Here is a 23,402-nt window from a genome sequence, read left to right as displayed (position 1 = left end):
TTACCTCTTTAAGCTCACCGCCACTGCCTTCTGTGGTGCAGTAATCTTAGACTTATAATTTTCTTCATACCTAGTCCTCTTCAGTAAAAGCCATGCCATGCCATTGGCTTTCAGAGCTGGAAAGCCTTTCTTTTCAGTGTTATAAATCTATAAATTTTGTACATGAATAGTACATGACTTTTTAGTTTCAATGAAAGATCTTTAAAAACTAATGTCACAGAGCAAATCTTATCTTGCACTGAAAACAAATATGCAAATTTTAAACTCATAACCACTCCCAAAAGTTAATAATTACTCAATAGTAGACCTATTATTTTTTACTAGTGGAGTCTAATATTTCTTATATCACTTAAAACTTCTTATATAACTTCTTCAAAACTAATGATGTGCCATACTGTTCTCATGTTTGGAACAATGAATAGAAGTTCTATGGAAATGCAAGAAACCATACATTTGGGCTAACTAATTGAACACTAACTCATTTAAGAAGCATTTATTTATGAATAACATTTATTATTCCTCATTATGCTGATTGAGCAGAATTGTTGTTGGGCGTTTTCGTCATCAGCACTCTTTATGACTATGAAATTCTGTTGCCTTATGCCTCCATGAATTCTAAAAATTTTTCTATTTTAAAACTCTGCCACCTGGTGCAATTACATTGTTTGTAGTGGCACTGGCCTCTGATTGAAATATCTTTTATGGCTTAAGTTCCCGTTTCTGAAAAAAGAAAAAAATGATCAAAATACTCAGTTTGGAACTGATTCAGAAATTGAGAGTTCTGATGATAGCAAAAACTGGGTTTTCAGAAATGCCTTTTAAATAAAAGTTTTTTTTTTCCTTTCAAAAATTGTGCATCTCTTAAACTTATCCTGACCTCATTGCTTGCAGAATGGACTGGTAATGGAGCTTTTATGCTTTTATATTTATTCAAACGAAAGAAATGACCTCATTTTGTTATTTACGTGACATTCTTAATGCCTGAAATAAGCGTTTACAATTCTAAAGATTAAAAAAAAAAGTGGATTCAGAAATGTTGAAATAAGGGTACTCAAAATGTATCTGTTATGTCATAAAATTAGCTTCTGGTGACTGATGGCATCAAACTAGTTATTTGACTTAATTTTTAGAAATGTGTATTGGGGGCAGAGACAACTCAGCAAATAATATTTCATTAACTTTTTCAAGAAAATGTTTACTAAATTTATACTGTTCAAAATTTACTAAATTTATATTTGCTTTTATTTTACACCACCTACAGTACTTTATTAAATCATTGTCATGTTATCTTAAATGTGCTCAACTTAAAACTGCTGAATTAATATATGTCTCACAGATATGAAACGAAAAATGTTAAGACTCATCTCACTTGTAGTCATCTGCGAAGCTCATTTTTTTATTTATTTAATTTTTCTCTCTGCATTTGACATTTTAGTTATTTCACAAGCAACTTATATAAAGGTATTTCATTTATTTCATATGCCAGTTGCATATATTCCTACATACAAGAATGACATTAAAATTTTTTATTATTTTAATAGATATTTCTAAATTAATGGACTCTTGAAGTAATAAAATTTGTTGCTGATAAGTATTTTTCTTTTGTCAAAAGAAATAAGTTTTCAATGGTATTTGTAGTTGATTTTTTTAAAAAAATTTATTCTGATTCATTGTCAAAGATGGAAATATTCTTTAAATTCTTGCTTAAAAATAAGAGAGTCATAGTTGAGTTACTACTAAAATTGTTAGATTAGAAATCATTTCTTTCCCTGTTGCATTTTTCATTTTGAAACTTCATTGCCAAAAAGTCGACTTTCTAACCTTTTTAGAGCATTTATAAATTTCCATAGATATAATTTTCTATTAAGATCTTCATAGCTATTTGTCTTCAATAAAATCTGGAAAATTTTTTAAAAAGTGACATTACAGCATAAAATTAATGTGATTTGCATATTTCAGAAATCAGCAGTGCTAAACTTTTTAATACAGCACCTTTGAAATTTTTTTGCAAAACTTGATTAAGAATTCAATGTAAAATACTGCATGTTTCATCTTAAAGCATCTTACTGTGTCTTTAAAATTTTTCTTTGAACTAAACTTACTCCATAAGAATTTCTAACTTAAAAGAGATTCCGTAGATATGCATTTTCTTGGCCGAAAAACTAAACATTCTTTTGTGAGTTTATCTTTTGAGTTGATACTATTATTTATTTTTGTATTATTAATATTATTAATATTTCAAAACTTTTTTCGTTTTATTTACTTTTTATGATAGTAGGAGATAAAGGCGAAATTCAAATTAATGCAGTTATCTAAATTTAGATTTATTGCTTTTGATACGGTGAGTATAAAGAGCAGAAAATGAGCCTTAATTAATGATTTTGAAGTGCGGTTAAAATTAATTTGGCTTGTTAAATGTTGCCCTCTACTGCTCTGAATCTGATGTAAAAATCAATGTATCTATGTCTGTGTCATACCATGTTTATTGAAGAAAGTATTAGATTGTAACATACTAGATAAACATACTAGAACACTACATATTTATAAAATATGTAGTATAAAAGTATTAGCAGTTATCACATTGGAGCATTATTCACTTGAAATGAGGGACAAACATTAAAGTTGTTCTTTAATGAAATAGAGCAAAGTGTATGAGGAGTTTTTGCCTGGGGAAGAAGGCCTTAGTATAGGGTAAGTGAAATTCATGCTATTAGCAGGTAGAAACATAAAAATACCTATGTAACCAGCCTGTTTACTGGATTTGAATTGGGTTAAACTACCAGTGTTCCATGGTACATGAGTTAAAGAATGATTACTCATAGCTTAGCAGTTAGATGTGTTATGGAATAATTTAATATATAGAGTAAGCCATAATTATGCTAACAGGCATGGCATAATTATATATTATACAGCATTACAAAGAATATTACAGCTGGAGGGCACTAAGCAGGATAAAGCTATGTCTGTAATGCCTTGACCTATATCTCATTGTTATCCACATAGGAGTACAAATCACTGAATCTGAGGAAGTTTTAACTTTTCATCTAGTTTACAAGCATTGAGCCAAATACATATATCTTCTGTTATTTGTGGGCTATGGCCATAAATCTTTTCCTCCCGTTCATCAGTATTGTATATTTTCCTGCTGTGTTCTCTTTTTTTACTTCCTTGTACGAAGTAAAAAGGAAGTATTGTAATCGCGAAGAGTTTCAGGCAGCATATTTCAACGAAAATATCCATTTTGACCGCTATCGAATGCAATTTAATGGTGTTTTTACGTGATATCTGTACGTAAAGACAGAATAAAAGACTCATTTCCTATGAAAAAATTATAAAACTGCTTTAAAATTAATTCTGAAGAGAATTTTTCATGGCATCTCGTATTTCGCATAACTCAAAAACGAGTAGCCTCAGATTTGAATATAGGACTGCTATAACATGTAGATGTGCACCTTGTATTTTGGTTGCAATCGGCCGCACCAAATGTATATATATATATATATATATCCACTCTGTTACCCGGCTCAGTGATCTCAGTTTCTTTACTCTTATATCTCTTATATGTTTGTAAATTGTAAATTTTTTGTTTTAAAAATGATTGAATTATGTTGTTTTTATCTACCGGTTAAGGTTTTTATGCCTTTAGTAAATCTGTATGCAATATTTTTAGAATTATCAACAATTTTAAAGTTGTTTAAGTGCCGCTAAGCCTTCTTTTTATGGCGGCCATTGATTGTTTACATTTGAAACTGCAGACTAGTGGATTTGTTGCCAATCCAGAGAAACTTTGCTTCGCAACAACAAAGATAACGCCTTCATTTATTATTGCGAATTAAATCATGCTTCTTTCTGGAATTTTTTCGAGGAAATAAGTGTTTAAGATTTACTTCGTAATTTTTAATATAGATATTTTGAGTTTTTATGTATTGTTACCTTCTTGCGGAGTGAGAACTGAATTAATTGAATGAGAAATACTCAATCGTCTGTGAAAAACTGTTTCTTTTTTGCATTGTTTGTTTAATTTCTTTTATACATCATTCTAGCTTTATTATAGTATTTGAATAAAACATGTGGCAATGATTAGATAATTCTATTCTTTAAATGATATAAATTTTGTGCATTATGAGTTATAATATGAACGAAATATAATACTGTTAAGTGAATCTAGCGCCAGAGTGTCGCTATGGTAATCAAATACTAGAGTGAATTTTAAAGAATGCATTTATTCTATTGTGGTTTATGCGCTGTCGGCGAAGTAGATTTAATTCAATCCAATAAGTTTAAATGAAATGCAAGAAAAAATGCGTATAATTTAATATTCCATACAAGGAAGTCATGTGGTGTACACATCAGATTTTTTAACTTATACTCCTTACCCAAAAGTCACAGGGTAAATGGGAAGATAACTGCAAAGATACCCATCCCAGCCTTTGATTGTAACACCAAGGAAAGCATACACAGCATATGTAAAATGAACTGGTGTAGGATATTTTTAAGAATCTTGTATGTATAAAACAACCAAGTCATCAACAGTGCAGAAGGTCAGTTTGTGCAGTTAGATGTCAAATGTCACTGTTTTGTGTCAAAAAGATTTTAGATTTAATAACTCCACCAGCAGTAACAGCACATCAAACAATTATCTTTGAAGAAACATGCTCATTTTCACAAATAATGCACAGCTTTTCAGTATTCGAAAGAATGGTTCTGTGTAAGTTTACATAGCCACTAATGCAAGATATAACTGTTTGGTACATAGCACCATGTTGATGTCATTTCTTGTAAAAATTAGATCATACATATCTGTTTCTCTATCATATTCAGAATGATTTGGATATATTGGTGCATCTGATGTTTTAGTTCTCCTTGAAGGTTTCTGTCAGATCCATTTCCAAGCTTCATGATTTGGTCAGCTTTCCATGGATGCAAAAAACTGACCGCTACACAGCAGAAATAGAAACTAAACTTCTTCATATGCTAGGTCATCAAGCATTCCTGTTGTAGCTATCAGCCATGAAGCCTGTCTGCACAAATTTTTTATAGATCAAATAAATTGTTAAGCCAATGTGTGGGTATTGATGCAACATTTCTCCCATTTTATGCAGAAAACCAGTAAAGAGGAAACACTTCCATCAGAATAGCCATAACTCCCCTTTTATCTAACATGAGCATTGATGCTATTCTGTCTGAATATATTGTGCTTATCCATTCTGTGTGAATAGCATCAAGAAATTTGCAAAGAACAGAAAAAAGTGGAGTTAACTTGTGCATTATATAATTGTGAAGAGGATGAGAATAATATTGTAACAAGGTCGAGAGCTAATAAAGATAATACAGAACACCTTATTAAATCCTAGTGTAATTATGGCTTACCTCTCTGTAACTCAACATAATCAGCATCGCTAATTAATTACCATAAAAGAGCATCCTTTTTCATGGAACTACCTCGATATTTGGCAGTTTGAATGAAATAATATGCATATTTCATCTTTTCTCTTACTTCTTTAATTAAAAAAAAAGTGGTAAGGGGTAATTTATTAATCTGCATGACATATTTATATCTTCAGTTAGTTCTTTGTTTAGGAAAACAATTAGTGGATAATTTTAATGTTGTTTTACAATTTAATTGTAGAATTTTAATGTTGTTTTATGATTTAATTGCAAAATTTTAATGTTGTTTTTATATGCTTGAATTAAGAAATTTATTGATTCTTTGAAAAAATTCTAAATGCAGACAAAGTGAAAAACCATAAAAATATTGCATGAAAAGTCTGAAATTCTTTTTTTAGATAAGGATAAATTTTCCACTCTGGTATTTGATCCCATAAAAGATCTTCCTTTAGACAAATATTTCGTATTTTTTTTAAAACAATGTAATACAAAATATGTTTTTGAATTATTCACCAAATCAGAAAAATATTGTTCCCAAATGGCAGTTTCAAAAGTAGAAATTGAAGCAAAGTGCCCAATTCTCAAGGTATCTTCCATCATGACAAAGCTTGAACCCACATTTTGATGAATGTCAGATAAAGGCGTATTGAATATGGCTGGCATGTTTTGTGTCATCCTTCATATTCCTTGTTCCCTTAGATTTTGAGCTCTTCACATTACTTCAAAATTTTTTAAATGGCCTGGAGTTCATTCGAATACCACCTTTATAACTTTGTTATGAGTTATGACTTTTAAAAAATGGAATTTTCCAGCTGCTGGAGAGATAAAAGGAGTCATAAAACAAAATGTACCTATGTGATTCCATGAAATGTTTTTAAATATTTTCGTGCTGCATCATTTTTGTTTATCATCAGAAAACCGCAGAACTTTCCGGATGACCCAATATCGAATGTTGGTGAATTTTTTTAAAAGGTGATTCCCTGTTGTATTATATCTGCGGATATGCTGGAATTGAGGATTAGGATGTAATAAAAGAAAAAAAAATAGCTTACTGTTCTAGTTAGGAAAATACTACATTTGATGACTTTGTTCCAGCTAGGTATAACAGATTTAAAAATATTGATAATTATTTCCATCAAAAATTAAAATTAGATTCTAAATCACATTTAAGTGATAAAATTCTTATTGAGTTTTTAACACAAGATTTGACAGCGGAATATGGTGTGTAATTGTCTGTTCAAAATATAAGGTCACTTCAAAATTGGATTTCTGTAGCAAGAAAATTACTTCAGGTTTCAAGTTCACCTCAGCAACAAGAAAGTACCAAAAATGTCCCCAGCTTTACTGTTCCTAGGCAGAACCCTCATCCACATTTTAATTATCGAAGATACAATACTCCAAGATCATTCTATTCTAGATCTTATTTAAAGTCCAATTTGGAAAAGTATTGAGATATCCAAATTCACAATGCCCAGCATCAAATTATAATTCACTCCCATCCTATCAAAATCAAACTTTACCTAAAAAATGACAATATTTTAAGTTAAAAGTTAAGGTAGAGAATAACAACTTTCCTAGTAACTATACATACAGGTAGTCAGGTTAATATAATTTCTGAAAAACTTTTAAGTTGTATTAATAATTTTGAAACTCTTAAAAAATGAAACTTCACAGAAGTTATTGTCTTTCTCTGGAGATCTTCCTGTCACTAACTTAATTAAACTGTCATGCAAAATTGGAAGATTGAGTAATGATGTGATATTTTATGTTATAAATTCTTATTTAAATTATTTATTGTTGTTGTCATCTTGCATTTCTTTGTTTAAATTGCAATTGAATTTTACCGATTATGAAGTGTTTTAAATTAAGAAAAATATAAACTAAGACATAGGTCTAAATAATCCTTTTATGAGTAATTTCTTCTATTTAATTGAAAATATTGAAAATAAAAAGGACTCTTTTAATTAGTGATGTTGAAAATAATGGCTGTGAAAATTCCTTTGTAAATGACAAGTTGAAAGAATTGAGCAATTATAGTCATATATTTGCAACAAGTAAATATGCATTATTTGGGTTGTATTAATATGTAGCCTCCACACGTAACATTGATTTCAGAACTTTCTGTAGCTTATAGATAATATAAGGCATCCCCAAAAGGTAATAATAATAATAACAGAACAATTATTACATTGAAATATCATAAAACCATCATTTAGCCCCCATCATCTAACATCTGTATAATTTTATCACTTAAATGTGATTTAGAATCTAATTTTAATTTTTGATGGAAATAATTATCAATATTTTTAAATCTGTTATACCTAGCTGGAACAAAGTCATCAAATGTAGTATTTTCCTAACTAGAACAGTAAGCTATTTTTTTTTTCTTTTATTACATCCTAATCCTCAATTCCAGCATTTCCGTAGATATAATACAACAGGGAATCACCTTTTAAAAAAATTCACCAATATTCGATATTGGGTCATCCGGAAAGTTCTGCGGTTTTCTGATGATAAACAAAAATGATGCAGCACGAAAATATTTAAAAACTTTAGTCTATAAAAGGTATAAAAATGTAAAACTAGATTATGCATTGATTATAGGAAACTTGTAAAATTACTAAAACAGATTCCATACCCATACCTAGAATAGATGCAGTACTGGACAAATTAACAAATGCAAAAGGGTTTTCTACATTAGATCCAGCATCTGGTCATTGGCATATAAAATTGAATAAAAAAGATTCTGAAATATTAACTTTTACAATCAGTTTTGGTCCTTCTGAATTCAACTGGTCTTTATGAAGTCAACCTTTTGGCTAGAAAAATTCCCAGCTGTTTTTTCAAAGAGCTTTTGACAAATTTTTAAATAAATGCTAAATTCGGCTTGCTTTACAATATTTTGATGAGATCATAATATTTTCTTAAAGTTTTGAAGTATATTTAAAACATCATAAAGTAATGTAAAATAGCAAATATAAAGCTAAAGCGTTCAGAGTGCCACTTTGCTAAAGAAAAAGTAAATTATCTAGAATATGAAGCAAGCAGGAAAATATCAAACCAGTAATGTAAATATTGAGGTTATTAAAAAAAATATAGCCTCCTAAAAATTTTAAAGAATTGCAAAGTTAATGTATATCATAAATTTATTCCAAATTATTCACAAATTAAAACACCTCTAATGCAATGCTCTGTATCAATGGGCAATTGAATGTCAGACAACCTTTCAAAATTTAAAAGATACTTTAATTTTCAGACCAATTTCAACTCTATTTAATCCAAAATATCCCTGTGACATATTTGTAGATGCATCTAAGGAAGCTGTTGGTGCAGTTTTAAAACAACAGCAACCCCGATGGTAATTTATATCCTATAATTTTGCATTATCAAAAAATTAGACCTTATAAAAAAAAATTATATGCAGTTACTGAATTGGAATGTTTAGTCAATGCTGATGCTATAGATAAATTTATTACTTTTGTAAAGCATTTTGCTATACATATTGATCATGCTGCTATAGTTTCACCTCAGAATGTAAAACATCCTACGGGTAGACTATTTTTATGGTCTTAAAATTATCTGTAAAAAATTCTAAATGCAGGCAAAGTCAAAAACCTTAAAAATGTTACATGAAAAATCTGAAATTCTTTCTATAGACAAGGATAAATTTTCCAGCCTGGTATTTGATCCCACAAAAGATATTTCTTCAGGCAAATATTTCGTATTTTTTGAAAAATGATGTAATACGAAAGGTGTTTCTGAATTTAGTCACCAAATCAGAAAAATACTGTTCCCAAATGGCAGTTTTAAAAGTAGAAATTGACACAAAGTGCCCAATTGTTAAAGTATCTTCCATCATGCCCAATTGTCAAGGTATCTAAAATATAAGAAATGTTGTGTTAATGATGAAGCTGATATTTTAACTCAGAATCTTATTTGTCAACATTTGTGTGTGCAGACTAATTTATTATTATTAAAAGAAATTGAAACCGTAAAAATTTAGGTAGTGTTTCTTATCCTTAGTTTAAGAGAATTATTAAGGTGTTAACTATAGAGAAATAAATATTGTATAAAATTTTAATACTAATATCTCTTTGCACTAAGCTACTTGAAGAAGCTCATATTTGGTGTATCCTCAGCGCTTTATTTGTTATCTCCTTAATATTTTTGGGCAGGAATAGTGTAAAATATTGGAAATTATTGTAAATATTGGAATTTAATAAGAAAAGTAAACAAAAGAAATTTGGTTTAATGTTAGCATTACCATCTGTAACTGAACCTTTTGATCTGTTATCTATTGACACTGCTGGTGGTAGAAATTGTTATAATTCTACAAAAATGTATATTCACATTATTATAAATCATGCTGCTCATTATATATGAAAATGTTTTCTAAATTGCAAATCCTAAATCTTACATAAATTTTTTAAGACAAATTTTTCAGATTCTGGTTCCAAAGAAAATTTTAGGTGATAGAAATTCCTCAAAATTTAAGCCTAAGCCACAATGTTACTCTAATAGATCACAAGCTAATGGTAAAATTGAAAGAGTTAATCAAACTGTTATAATGACATCAAAATGTAAATTAAATTTTTATCCAGGTAATGTTTGCTTGGACAAAATTCTTATCTCAAGTTACTGAAGGATTACAATAATACACTGCATTCTGTAAGAAAATTCCCACCGTCATATCTAATGTATGAAAAATTATCTCATGATCCATTATTAAAAATGCAAGATATGTATCCACCAGTTGAAGAAGCTAGGAAAATTGCTTAGAAAAGATCCGATAATTACCATAATGTGAAGAAAGGAATATATAATTCTCATTAGTACTTTTGTTGGTAAAATATGTTATAGAAAGCAAAACTAAAATCAAGTGAGCAAAATTTTCATTATACTTTAAAGGTTAAAATTTCTATATATTTACAAGCAAAATATGTTGAATAAACATTTTCCTAGAGATCAGCTACAAATTTAATAATGAACATTGTTTTACCTGAGATAGAGCTATTAACCACCTAAAAAGCACTTTTTATTTTATAATTGCTTCCTACATTTATCTTAGATGTCCAAATCGCATTAGTAATAGATATGGGAAAATGTCATAAGTCAATATACTTGCTACCAGATGTCTCCATAAATTTTTTCAAGGAACGTTTTGGTTTCCAGCCTAATCAAGCACAATGAATCTTTGCTTAGTGGAATTTTTACTGTTCAAGATTTTTACTGTTTACTGTTATTTGTAAAAAGTGGCCTTTTTTTTCCCTGCAGCCCTTCCTACTAATAGCATTATTTATGAAGTCTTGTACCTTATTTTAAAGAACATTGTAAGTGAAACTATATTTCTAAACCCTATTGTTAAACAAATCCTCTACATTCACATTTTCTATGTACTCTGTATAATATTATTGTTATTTGTTAAAGAGTTGTAAAGGTCTGCTAAATAAACACTCCTGAGGATGAAGAACATTTGAATCTTTATTGAAGCTTCAAATGATGATATTTTACCAAAGAAAAACAGTTACAGGTAGCTCAAGAGAAATTGAAAAATAACACAGAAATTCTTATAAGCAGGATTTTTCTTTGGTCTCAAAAATCACAGTATCACTTCAGCCCCAAACATGCAACAGAAATTGCTAAATCACTCACAGAGCTAAGCCTAAAAGCACTGAGTAATAAACTCAGCAATATTAAAAATCTGCAAACTGGCAGTCTAATTAATTTCTGCCGTCAGTAAGTCGATTTTTGAAGTACATTTGAGGCAGCAAACTGCAGATCTAGCTAGTAAGACAAGCAGGGAGTGAATGCTACATTTTCAGGATGAAAGCTTAGGGCAAAAGTGGTTTGGGTTTCACTTCACCATTTTCCCTTTGTTTCCATTGGCTGCTAATAAAAAGTTTTGGTTTCTATTAAAATCTTATTCTCTTAAGCATTCATGTATGTACCTGCATCATTAGCATTGTGTAAGTCATACATATGACATGGCATAATTCCCAAATGATGTATTGCAGAAATTTATTATGAGCAATTACCATTTTTAGGACTGAATGGAGAAATAGTCAAATTAAAAAGAGGAGATAAATTACGGTTAGAATTTTGCGTTACGTATTTTTTATCCTCCATATATTTAGTAAGGTCAGGAACAACATATAAATTGTAGTCGGGGGGGGGGGGGGTGAAATGCGGGTATAAAAATTTTAATCCAGTAACTTTTTTTTGGTAAAGTGGTCATGCAACCATAATTATCGTAGTCTGAAAGTTTATCGTATTTTGATTCCTTTCTTAAATTGGACCATAAATTGGACACCAAAGGCATATTTAGTCATTCAGTCTTTCTGACACTGCCAGTATACTATAGGTTTATGAACTGCAGCAGTGGCCTTGAAACGTTTGAGGCCTTTCCTTTTACAATTCTTTTTTGCAGTCCTTACAAGTTCCTAAAATGAGTACATTACGTAATTCATTTTTACATGCTTCACGATAAATTAAAGTGATTCTTATAACCTATATGTGATGAGAATTTAAAATAAATAGCAGCACAAAATTAGTGACTAATTAAACGAATAAGAAAACGTAAAATCAGCTTAATTTCATAGAAAATGATAAAAGTATTGTGCATGGGGGGGAACAATAACTATTATACATTGCTTTATTTATATGGCAGGCCACAAAGAAATTAAGTATGTATTTTCTTAGGAGCAGTTTTCGCTTATTATTTAGATTTATTTAATCTTGATCGAATTAGTTGTAGCAGGAAGTACGGAAATTACATTTGATGATCCATATATAGTGAAAATCGTTTAACACGAAACTGAGATGACTGAAATGTTTTTTCTTGTTAAAAGAATTTCGTGTTAAAGGATATTGGAAAAAGAAACACGTATTCAACAAAATTAAGTTTATTATAGTACATTTGTTTACATAGATATGTATATATGCATGTATTTAATAAAAATCAATGAAACAAAAACATTCACAAGAACTTAATGAAAATTAATACAAAATTTTAAAGTTTTTTGAAAAAAAAACATTTATTGAGTTTTGGAAAATAATCTGATGATTTTCTTTGCATTGTCTTTTTTAGCATCAAATTGTTTTTAGCATCAAATAGCAAAAAATGTCGTCCATTTTGTTATTTATTTCACCATTGGAATGTACATCTAAATAACTGCGCATACTTTTCATGATGTTCCTCATTTCGGATGATGAGGTAAAGGAGCTGCATTATTCATTTCGTTTTCGTCGACGGAATCTGCATCAGTGATATTTTTTTAGCTTTGAACAAACTCCGAAAAGTCTTTGTCTGCCATAATTGGGGCTGTACACACATTATCATCAATTACTGCAACGAATTCTTCCGATAATACAGTAGGACAGTCCAATAATACAGAAACTTTTCTCAAACATTTCATTAAGTGTCGACTCAGTTTCAATATCCTCCTTCTCCATTTCTTTTCTCGCCAAAGACTGTGATACTTTTAAGAATCGTGCATTACGTAAACAGTTTCCATTCATCCTTGGAGTCACTGAATTCCATGCAGAGTGCAACATATGAAGAGACAAGAGACATGCTGAGGGCAACGTATGAACCAAACTTACTGATTTTTACTCACACTGCGATGTGCTCGTCACCGAATTCCAAAGCCAACTGATTAGAGGCGAGATGTTTGTGTGGCGTTTGTAGCTGAAAGTAGCTTAGATAAACAAAACTGGCTCGTGTCGCAGGCTATTCCGAGGATATATCAAAGCCAAGTTAGCCTCCTTTCTACGAAACATGTGAAACTATCTCTCTTTCATTTCACACCTCTCTTAAATCTCGCCTGCGAGGCCGGTGTTTTCCGTATTTTGTTCATTCCCAGTGAGAATATCTTTTCGTGTTTCGTGTTAACCGATATTTCGTCTGAAGTGTTTTCGCATTAAACGTATTTCACTGTATACTGTTTTGCAGATGAACGTTTTTATTCTTATTTCTATGTGAAATTCATTTATCAGTTTTATATGAGATTAGCTCATTTAAATTTAATTTTAATATTTGTAATCCGTATAATTATAATATAGCCAGTTAAGCAATTATTCAAATTTAACGAAATTTCCTACCTTTAGATTTTTGTTTAACTTCCACCACCTTTTATCTCACTTCACGCTGTATTTCACTTCGTTTTTTTTTTTTTTTTAAATCATACCTTTATTTATATTCTTATTGTAATTTTCAGAATGAATTAAGATCTACAGTCAGTATCTGATAAAGGTTATCCTTGGTGGGAGAATCAGTCTTATCTGTGATAGGGGGGAAACGGAGGAAGTCTTGAAGGTAGTTCTAATAACCTTGAGGAGCACCATGCCCTCAAACCTGCAGCAGTGAAACAAATGGTTAAAATTTATATTTAAACACGTATGAAACAAATTGCATTGTAAATTTGATGCAAATACTTTTCTTTTAATTTTGTAAAAATTTTTCATTTAACGGTGCAGAGAGTCTAAAAAAGCAGATAAAATCAGGTTGAAAATGAAGTGAAATTTTGTTAAGAGTACTTACATATTGAGTGACAGACATTTTTCGGAAGTCAAACTTTGTTAACGATGAAGCGTCTTTCAGTTTTAAATCTCAGGAGTGTTTTATGATTGCTTTTAATGTGTTAATTACAAAATTAGAAATTAATTTAATTATCTCGGTTGTACAGTTATGTAATTTACGCTTATTTTTTCCAAATATCTGAATAAAATACAAAGGATATTAGTGCAGTTTTTCAGAAGCATTTTTACTTTTCTAAATGATTCTGAAAATGCAAACTGATTTTTCAATAATAAAAATAAGAAAATAAAATTAATTTTGGAATTTGAAGCGTAAATTAAAAGATAGTTTTATGCTGCTCAGTTTTCTTTTAATACGAGAATTATCACATAACTGTGTTCCCGTAAAAGTTTAACGATTTATTTTGCGTTCACAACCATCATCTCATCACTTTTAGTAACCAAACTAAACCGATATAGGCGTGAATGTTATTAGAATCTCCTGTTATCTCTTTAAAAGACGGAAGAAATGTACTTTCACATGGTCGTTGCAATGAATATGTTTGAAGGAAAGCTATCTGTAATGTAAGAAGAATGGAATAACGCATAAAGTATTCCTCGGTTGTTACCCGGAATGTGAAAATCAAAAGTCGAAAAGTATAAAATTCTGTCTCGTGGAACTTAAAATGAACAATAAAAGAAAAAGAATTTAAAGTCTCTGTAATGAAACTCATGCAGTTTCTCAAGGAAAATATGTGGTCTCAGTTCGAAAATAGATTGTATTAAATATTCTTCATTCTTATTGATCTTCATATTTAGGGCTTAATTTTTTTTAATTAGAAGTGCTAGATGATTAGAATTCTATAAAATTAGAAGTGTTTTTGAAAGGCCATCAGGAAAGGAGAACAAAAGCAAATAAGTAATAATAAAATAGTTAAATAATTAAAAATAAAAATCAGTAAAATTTAAAGAGCTAAATGTAAATTGAACAGATTTTTAAAATTATTAATAAATAGTTGAGTAATAAAGAAAATAAAGGACCTAGTCTTATTTGAAGCTCTAGCTGCAATTGTAGTTTCGTTCAAAAGCTGAAATTGTGGAAATGGGCTCTTGCTGAATTTACGCCCTGAATGTGCAGTATAATGTACTATTTCAAGTGGTGGTTAAAAATAAATGTCATTCTTTTTCTAGCATACCACTAAAGAAAAATAATAAGAAAACGTCACTTTAAAACCGAGGGAATGCTAGAAACAGTATCAAGAGAAAATTTTAGCAGAGAAGTGCAAGTTTGAAAACAAAGAGAAAAAGTCAACATGCCACCATCCTTTGCTTTATAATTTTAACCAAAGAAGTTGAAGGGAATAACGCAGAATGACAGGGGTTGAATTCTCCCGAATCGGATATCTTTTGCCACTACTAGACGATCATTACCCTATTACTTTCTCAAACTCGAAATATACATTTATTTAAATTTAGATTGTTTTTAATGTGTTTTATAAACTAAGGAATTAAAAGTAAGAAAATGTTGATAAATTCCAAAATTTGAACAAATGTAATTTTTTATGTTATGAACTTTTAAACTGAATTCTCAAAACGTAAAGAAAAGGTTGATCTCACCCCCCCTTTGAGAACCCCTGGTCTAAAAGCTGAGAATATACGTTAGGTTCTGGACAACTACCATTTTCGTCCCCCAGATTTCGTTACATTGTCCCAAAAAGTCGGCAAATGCTTTTTTTCCATACGAAATCACTAGCACTGGATGTATTTGAGGCATGTTAAACTCGATATAACTGGGAGCGGTAACAAACAACGATTCTTTTTCCCCGTTCTATTGTAAATCGCGAGTAATTTAAACTGCCAATACCGAATCAGTGCATACGACAGCATAACCAAGGTGATTACTTCTAGTTTCTTCTGGGACAAAATCTTGCCCTTTTTCAAACAAGCATTGTTATTGCACTAATGGAGAATAAGCTTTTAATATATGGGTGGGGGCCCCCCTCTTTCCTTAAAAGTTGTAATCTTTAACGGTTTGCTTCTTAGGGACGGAAATGCATGCCTCAGAAGTTACAATTTTTAAGGTTTATGTATTAGTAAAATAAAATTTTATAAACTCAAAAAATTTTTGCTGAAATTATGGTTTAATTTCATAAAAAATAGCCACCCTTTTAATTCTAGCTCCGGCTAGAATTACTATTTATCTCAAAAACTGAGAAGTACCGGTGCCGGGCTCGGTGGGTTTCTGCGCAGTTTAAGCTCTGATGTTATCATTTAATAATAAAAGTCTTAGAAATCAGAGGATTTAATTCTTTTGCTCTCATTGAGGTAGTTTGTTTGCATAAGGTAGAATTTTCTAATTCCAGTTTTCACTAGTTTTGTGTGGCTACCTTATCAACAAGACAGATAATGCTCAAACGGAGGAATATGATTAATTCCTTATGTAATTTTTACTATACTTAATCAAAGTAATGTGGAGAAAGCTTTGAGTTTTTAAATATAAGATTTTCTGTCTGTACTTGCAAGAGAAAAACGCCAATGTATACTGTAAAATTAGACAAAAAAGCAGTCTTGGATTGGTGTAGATTTTAAATAAAACTTCCGATTTCGTAGGCAATTTTCTATTAATCCTTTTTCAGGAGCCAGAAAATTTTTGCAGTTTGTACTCGTGAAATGAATGAATTTGATTTAAAATCTGCTTGATAATACGGTTGCATTTTCGTTTTTTTTTTTTTTTTTTTTTTTTTTTTTTTTTTTTTTTTTTTTTTAAATTTATTTATTTATTTATTTTACTTCTTATATTAAGAAATTTTTTATTTGTAGTGTATTAGGTCATCATCTCTTTTAACTGTTATCGAAAATTGAGAAATTTTGTTTGTTTATTTTGCAGTTTTGGCTGTATAAAGAAAACACTCATATATATAATTACATTTATCCGATTCTTAGCGAATAATAATGGCTCGACCTGGCTCTAAGCGTAAGCAACGTAGGCAGCCGCCTTGAGCGCCTATTTTTAGAGGACGCCAGTAGTTATTACAAGCGACACCTAAATAACCATATATTTTATTTAAAATATTATTAAGTTTAATATATGCGGAGCGCCAATACATACTGCAAAGGGCGCAGAAAGTGATATAGTGGGGCTTGATAATGGTTGATCTTGGTGTATAGCGATTAAATCGTTTAACGATGAGGCTTTAAAAAAATCTTTATTTGTACTTAGTTATTGCAGTTCAGGTAAAACTTTGTGTATATGAAGTATAAACTTCATTTGTGATATAAAACAATGTTATTACCTTTTTTCATATATATATGTATAAAGAAGAAATTTAGAACCAATTTTTCAAAAGACTAAAATTTGAAATTCAAGTGAACTTCATAAAATCCTATAAATGTAGAATAAGAATATTTTAAAATGCGAAAATTAAAATAAACCATCATAAGGAAAACCCAAAAGGAATATGAAAGAACAAATATTGAATTAAGTGACTGAAAAGTATGTTGGCAGAGATTTACAGCATATAATAGTAGAAATTTTTAGCATTAAAAATGTTCAAAAAATAAATAGAATTAAAAAATAAAACTACACTCATGTCCAAAATTATCTTTACATACCCAAAAATGATGATATTCAATGAAATATCGAATCAATGTGATCCGCATTTGCAGGGAATGTGTGAAAACCAAGCCTAATTAGCATTATCCAATCAAAAGTAATCAAACGGTTTGTGATATGCAAATCTAGGCGTTACGTCATCCAAGGGTGAATCAAGCGCTTTGCGCAAACTGAATATTTGAGTGAATTTCTGCAACATAGCGTTTGATTTCAGTATGTAGGGACTCAAAGCGGTTTGTTGTGGCTTCGAAGTATCATTTGGAAGAATCTGTAAAGTGGCGAATTATCTGCCTTTTAGAAGCAGGGCAGTCAATCATGGAAACATCCACATGTCTGAATATTTCAAGACAGACAGTCTCTAAGCTATGGAAACAGTTTCAAAATGATGGAAGTGTTGTATGGAGGCCTGGACAAGGTCGGAAACGAATGACAACTGCTTCTGAAGATCGGTATCTGGCATTAACTGCCCGTCGTAACAGAAAGGCTACTGCTCGGCAGTTAAGTTCAGAGTTTGCAGCCGCCACTGGAACTGTTGCATCACGGCAAACAATATACGGAAGGCTTAATGAAAAAGGCCTTTATGCCAGAAAGCCAAGGGTATGTGTTTTACTGTCTTCACAGAAAAAGAGGGATCGCTTTAATTGGTGTAAAGAACATCAAAACTGGACTGAATATCAATGGTCCCATGTTTTCTTTACTGATGAGTCGCGGTTTAGTTTAACTGGTGATTCTAAACGTGTTTACATCTGGAGGGAGTCAGGAACACGAAATGATCCCTCGAACATTGTGGAACGTGACCGTTTCGGTAGTGGAGGTGTGATGGTATGGGTTGGAATAATGATCGATGGACGTACGCCCCTACACGTGTTCAGCAGCGGATCTGTGACAGGCCAGATATATCGAGATGAGGTCTTAGATCCTTATGTAAGACTTTTCAGGGGTGCATATGGACCTGACATTTTATTTATGGATGATAATGCCCGTCCACATCGAGCAAACCTCGCTGATGAATTCCTTGAAAGTGAAGACATTAAGGGAATACCTTGGCCACTAAACTCTGCTGACCTTAACCCGATAGAGAACTTATGGGACTACCTTGGAAGAGCAATTGCACGTATACATCCTCCTCCTAGAGATGTAAATGCTCTGAAGACGGCATTGCTGGAAGAGTGGAGATTAATTCCCCAAACTGTGGTTAACAACGTTATTTCCAGCCTTAAAACACGTTGTGATATGTGTGTACAAGTCAGGGGAGATCATATTCCATATTAAATTCGTAAGACTTAATTCTTTTTCTGAATCCTTCCTTTTTTCTTAACTCTCTTTGCCACACTTTATTACCATTTTTATTGTTTCATGCTACAATTTTATATCATATGAGGTGATCTTCAATTTTTTCTTTTGCATTTATGTGTCATCATGTTATGTATGATTCCACGAAAATTCATTAAATTCTCTAGTCATAGTCTCTGAGAAATCCGTGAATTTATGCATGTAAACATAATTTTGGACATGAGTGTACTATAAAATCCTTCCCCACTCAAGTAATGACTGTAATTTAGAATTATGGGTAGTCGGTAGATGGCGCTATCTGTGCTGTAATATCCTTTCTTTGGCTGTTTCGGTACAAGGTCTGTAGAACAACAGGTTAGCTCACATCGGTAAACAATCGAAAGTGAATTCTCGCTCTCCTCTTATATGCTGTGACGTCACTGAAAGTTTTCTTTACAGCAGTGGTCTTCAAACGGTGTTCCGCGGAAGAACCCCTAGTTCTGCGAGTTAAATCCTAGGATTCTATGAGAAAAATAAGAATTCGAAAAGACGAGCAATAAGCACTCACACTGGTTGATTAGTGTTTATTAATTAAAATATATAAATATACATTTAGTTACAGACTAGTTTTAAAACTTAGTATGTGGCCATCATTTGTCAAACAGAAAGACGCGTAATACTTTGCGAAACTAAACAGCTTTCTGATGGAAAATCAATTGAATTTAGACGACAGTGTTAAAAATTATACAATGGAGCACTTTTTTCAGCTAAAGAAAACTGTAAGCGAATATTTCCCAGATTAAAAATAAATAAATAAATAAATAAATAAGTATGATTGGATAAAAAAAAATCAGCTCGAGCTCTACGAAAAGACAAAAGGTACAGAAGGATTTGGTACAGAATTAATAAAGTCAAATTGTATTCATATTTTTGGTGAACTGATTTATGTTTCTACTCTGGAAGGATATTTGAATCATGAAGTATCAGATAGAGATGTCAGCCTTATTTAATTATAGGCAAACTATTTAAATATTTTAATTAATTCTTAAAACACAGAACTGCATAAGTTACTGAACGTGTCATTCTTATCCATTGTTAATTATTTATCTCATGACATAATATATAATACATCTACAATATAGTAGCTCTTCATGTAATTATTTTTCACACATACTTATATACATGTAATGAAACTGTGGTTAGATGACACGACATGAATGATTTGATTGTGAATGCTGTACAAACTTGCATTAAAATTGTCGGTGAAACAGGACGTTTCCCATGATTCACTGTGAACATAGCTTAACAAACTCGTGTAGAATTTTTCACAATCAGAACTGGCAGAAGAATGTAATGGCAGAACACTTTTGGAGGCACTGAAATAAGAACACTAAGACGTAGATGCGTATAAATGCTGATTGCGTAGATACTTGAACGTCCATCCATTTTGAAGAAGAAGCAGTCGAGCCGGATTAAATTTCTTTTATTTATTTAAATTCCCATTTTGTGGCCACAATTCACTTGGCACTCTACTCCTGCCTATTAAAGAACATTTACAGTTTTGATATTATTGCCAGAGAAGCGAATATAGCAGCCAGAGAAGCGACTCTTGCTTTATGTGATATAGAAAAGAAACAGGAATCTCGAATTGCATGGTAATGGACTTAACAACATTTTAAATGCTGTTGTGGATTGCGAAACATGTTGAATAACTGGCATTACAAAGCATTACTTATCAAATAACACTATTTTCATTAGTGAAAGAACTTCGGGCTATGGCTCCGCCCATTAGCGGCCGAGCGGTAATATCGTTGAACACTAAATAGTTCTGACCAGGACTCGATTCCAGGCGAACGGCTGTCTGTATGGGCGTTTGCGTAGTTTTCCCCTTGTGTAACGTGTATACGAGCCAGTTTCCCTTAGAAAGCCCGCTGGTGGGCACGCTTTTCGTTTGTTTACGCAAGTCAGCTAACTTGTTCTTCTGTAGATCTTGGTTTCGTAGTGTTTCTCAGCAGGTTCTACGGCTACCATCCCTTAGGGAGTGTTGCTCAGGAGATATTTAAACTAATTATAATATATCTGTACAGGGGCAGATGGGGGCTATTCTCAATAGCCCCCAATCTGCTCCTGGTGCCGGTGGTTATAAACCCGCTTTGTTACGGGATATCGATGGTTTAAAGATGGTTGAAACAGTAGTAATAGTTGCAGGATTCATATAATAAAAAAACAATTAAATCATTGTGAGAAGAAAGATTAATTATTTTTTAAAAAATCTAAAGGTAAATGTATCAAACTCATCGTCTTAACTCGCTTTCGTTAGCTTGTCGGAAATTGATATTTTCAGAATCGAATTCTTTGCTCAAACTTATAAGAAACTTGTAAACTCAAACTTGTTAACTTGTTGTCCTAAAAGACGAGAATTTTCATGATCCCGACGGTTTCATCAACGATGTTGGCACTATTATACAAGTTGGCGACTATTCATTTAAGTAAAGATTTTCGCATAAACGTTCTGGCATCGTGATGAAGGTTGCATTCTTCATTGTATAAACTGACCCTCGTATGGATGTTGCACCTTTATGCAAGTTAGCGAATTGAAAAAAATGATAGTACTTTCAAAACAAAATCCTGCGTAATTGCTCCTAAAATTGTAATAAAATAATAATTCGAAGAGGTGGAAGAATCTTCTTAATATATTAATATGTTATGCTATATTTATATGTTTTTTACAGAAAAATTAGGGTAATTTTATTCCCAACTAAGCCCGATTCTGTAACTGTCGATTGTAATAAAAAAGGGAGGTGCACAACTAGATGTTATAACAGTTCCTTATACAAAATTTCAACATTGCACGGCTAATCGATTTTGAGTTAAGGAGATACATACATATACGTACGTACGTACAGACAAATCACAAAAAATTCTCTTTTGAATCCATTTTAAACCGATTTTGCAATCAGTTTTGGAAAAAAAAAAGAGTTCGTTATTCTGACCGTACGTGCAGACATCGTGCAAAAAAAAAAAAAAAAAAAAAAAAAAAAAAGATTTCAAATGGATTCGGAACCGGAAAAAATGGATATTTCTGTTGAAATAAGATATCTGAAATTTTTCGTGATTACAATTCTTTCAGTACTTCGTACAAGGAAGTAAAAATTGACGAAAAGATCAAAATTTCGCCATTTTTCAAAACTTGGAGTGATGCTCGAATTGAAGGTATAATTTATTTTTCATTTCGCTTAGCTAATCGATAGGCAACTTTTCCGGGGTATATCAACAGAAAAATTATCTTAAAAAATTGTTTTTTCTTACCCACGCTGCCGCTTAGCTACGATACTGAAATTAAACTTCGAAATGACATAATTCAAACATATTTATCATAAACATATCATAATTTTTAGAACTGAAAGAGGGAAATAATCAAATTAAAAAGACTTCAGAGGCAAACTAAAATTAGAAATTCAATTTACATTTTCACGAACATGTCATGTTTTCCTATTAAAGCGAGGCAAATTTCCCTTTTATCAGTTTGACCTATGAGCTCCTTACGGAAAAGTGTGATCTTTGCGCTCTGTCATCAAGAATGTCAAAGTTTAGCCATTTTACCCCTTTAAGACTGAAAACTATTGTACTTCATTCATCAAGGGGGAAAAAAAAAAAACTTTTGTTGGAGTTAGATTAGCGAGCAGTTTTTAAATTTGCTTTTGGTGGGCGTTTACTTGTTATGAGTTCCTATCCAAAACAGGTCGACATTGCCAATGAATACTGATAATGCCAATCCCGGAAGTTATAGTTTACTCTTATGCGTCAGGTACATAAACGGTTCGCTTCCCGATGAAGTAGATGAGCTTGTTAGATGCGCTTCAATTATTTTGCTGGCGCGTTCACGCAAGAATTTACTATGTACGAGGTATTCGAGTCACAGTTTCATTGACATTGATAGCTAGACTCGGACTGTACAATACCAAGAACTGCTGTAAAATAATTTACGAAAAGATTAACATTTTAATTGAAAGTGTATGCTACTGCTGCTTTAGACTTCGATAAAGATGTCTTTCAGTCAATAATAAGAAATATATTTACATTATTATAATATTACTTTCAGAACTTAAGGGAATTAATTTCTTCCAGAGATTGTAGAAGATTTATTTTTATTATTATTTCTAGCAGTAAGCACTTGATATACATCATTAGCCAGAGTGAAAACACTCAGCGCAAACACAAAAATTTAACCGAAAATATCCAAAAAGAAAGCAGAAACATCAAACAAACATATCGATAACAAAAGTCAGTTTGTAAGGCTTGTAGCTGTCCTCTAGCGTTCCAATATCTACCGTAAATATTTCCTGAGACAGCTGGGCATACTGCGAGATGCTCAGCGTCCATCACGTGGTCACTGCTGCGTAAGGTGCAGTTTGGAGTGGACAGTATTCAGAATCTGTTCATGTAACCAGCAAGGCAGTCATTACCTGTTTCTAGCTTGAAAGCAGTACCAGCATGCCGACTTGGGAAATCAGGAATCCCTTCAAAAGTCTCTTTCCAAGTTTCATCACTTCAGATAATTTTGTCTGGTAGTTCTTATTCAAAGTATTTTTGATTAATTATTTATTGGAGAGTG

At 31.5% G+C, this 23,402-nt stretch overlaps 1 protein-coding gene across 6 annotated transcripts in view; it reads left to right on the top strand.

Annotated features, from left to right (window-relative positions):
* cnc (NFE2 like bZIP transcription factor cap-n-collar) overlaps positions 1 to 23,402 on the top strand; it is a 197,740-nt gene that overhangs the window by 109,259 nt on the left and 65,079 nt on the right. The gene's annotated exons all lie outside the window — the stretch shown is intronic.

The sequence above is a fragment of the Stegodyphus dumicola genome, chromosome X1 (assembly GCF_044657685.1).
Source record: "Stegodyphus dumicola isolate Sdum_Otavi_A_Nest chromosome X1, ASM4465768v1".
NCBI classification, from domain to species: Eukaryota; Metazoa; Arthropoda; class Arachnida; order Araneae; family Eresidae; genus Stegodyphus; species Stegodyphus dumicola.
The sequence above is the reverse complement of the archived record's forward strand: the minus strand, read 5'-3'. Positions and strand labels throughout refer to the sequence as shown.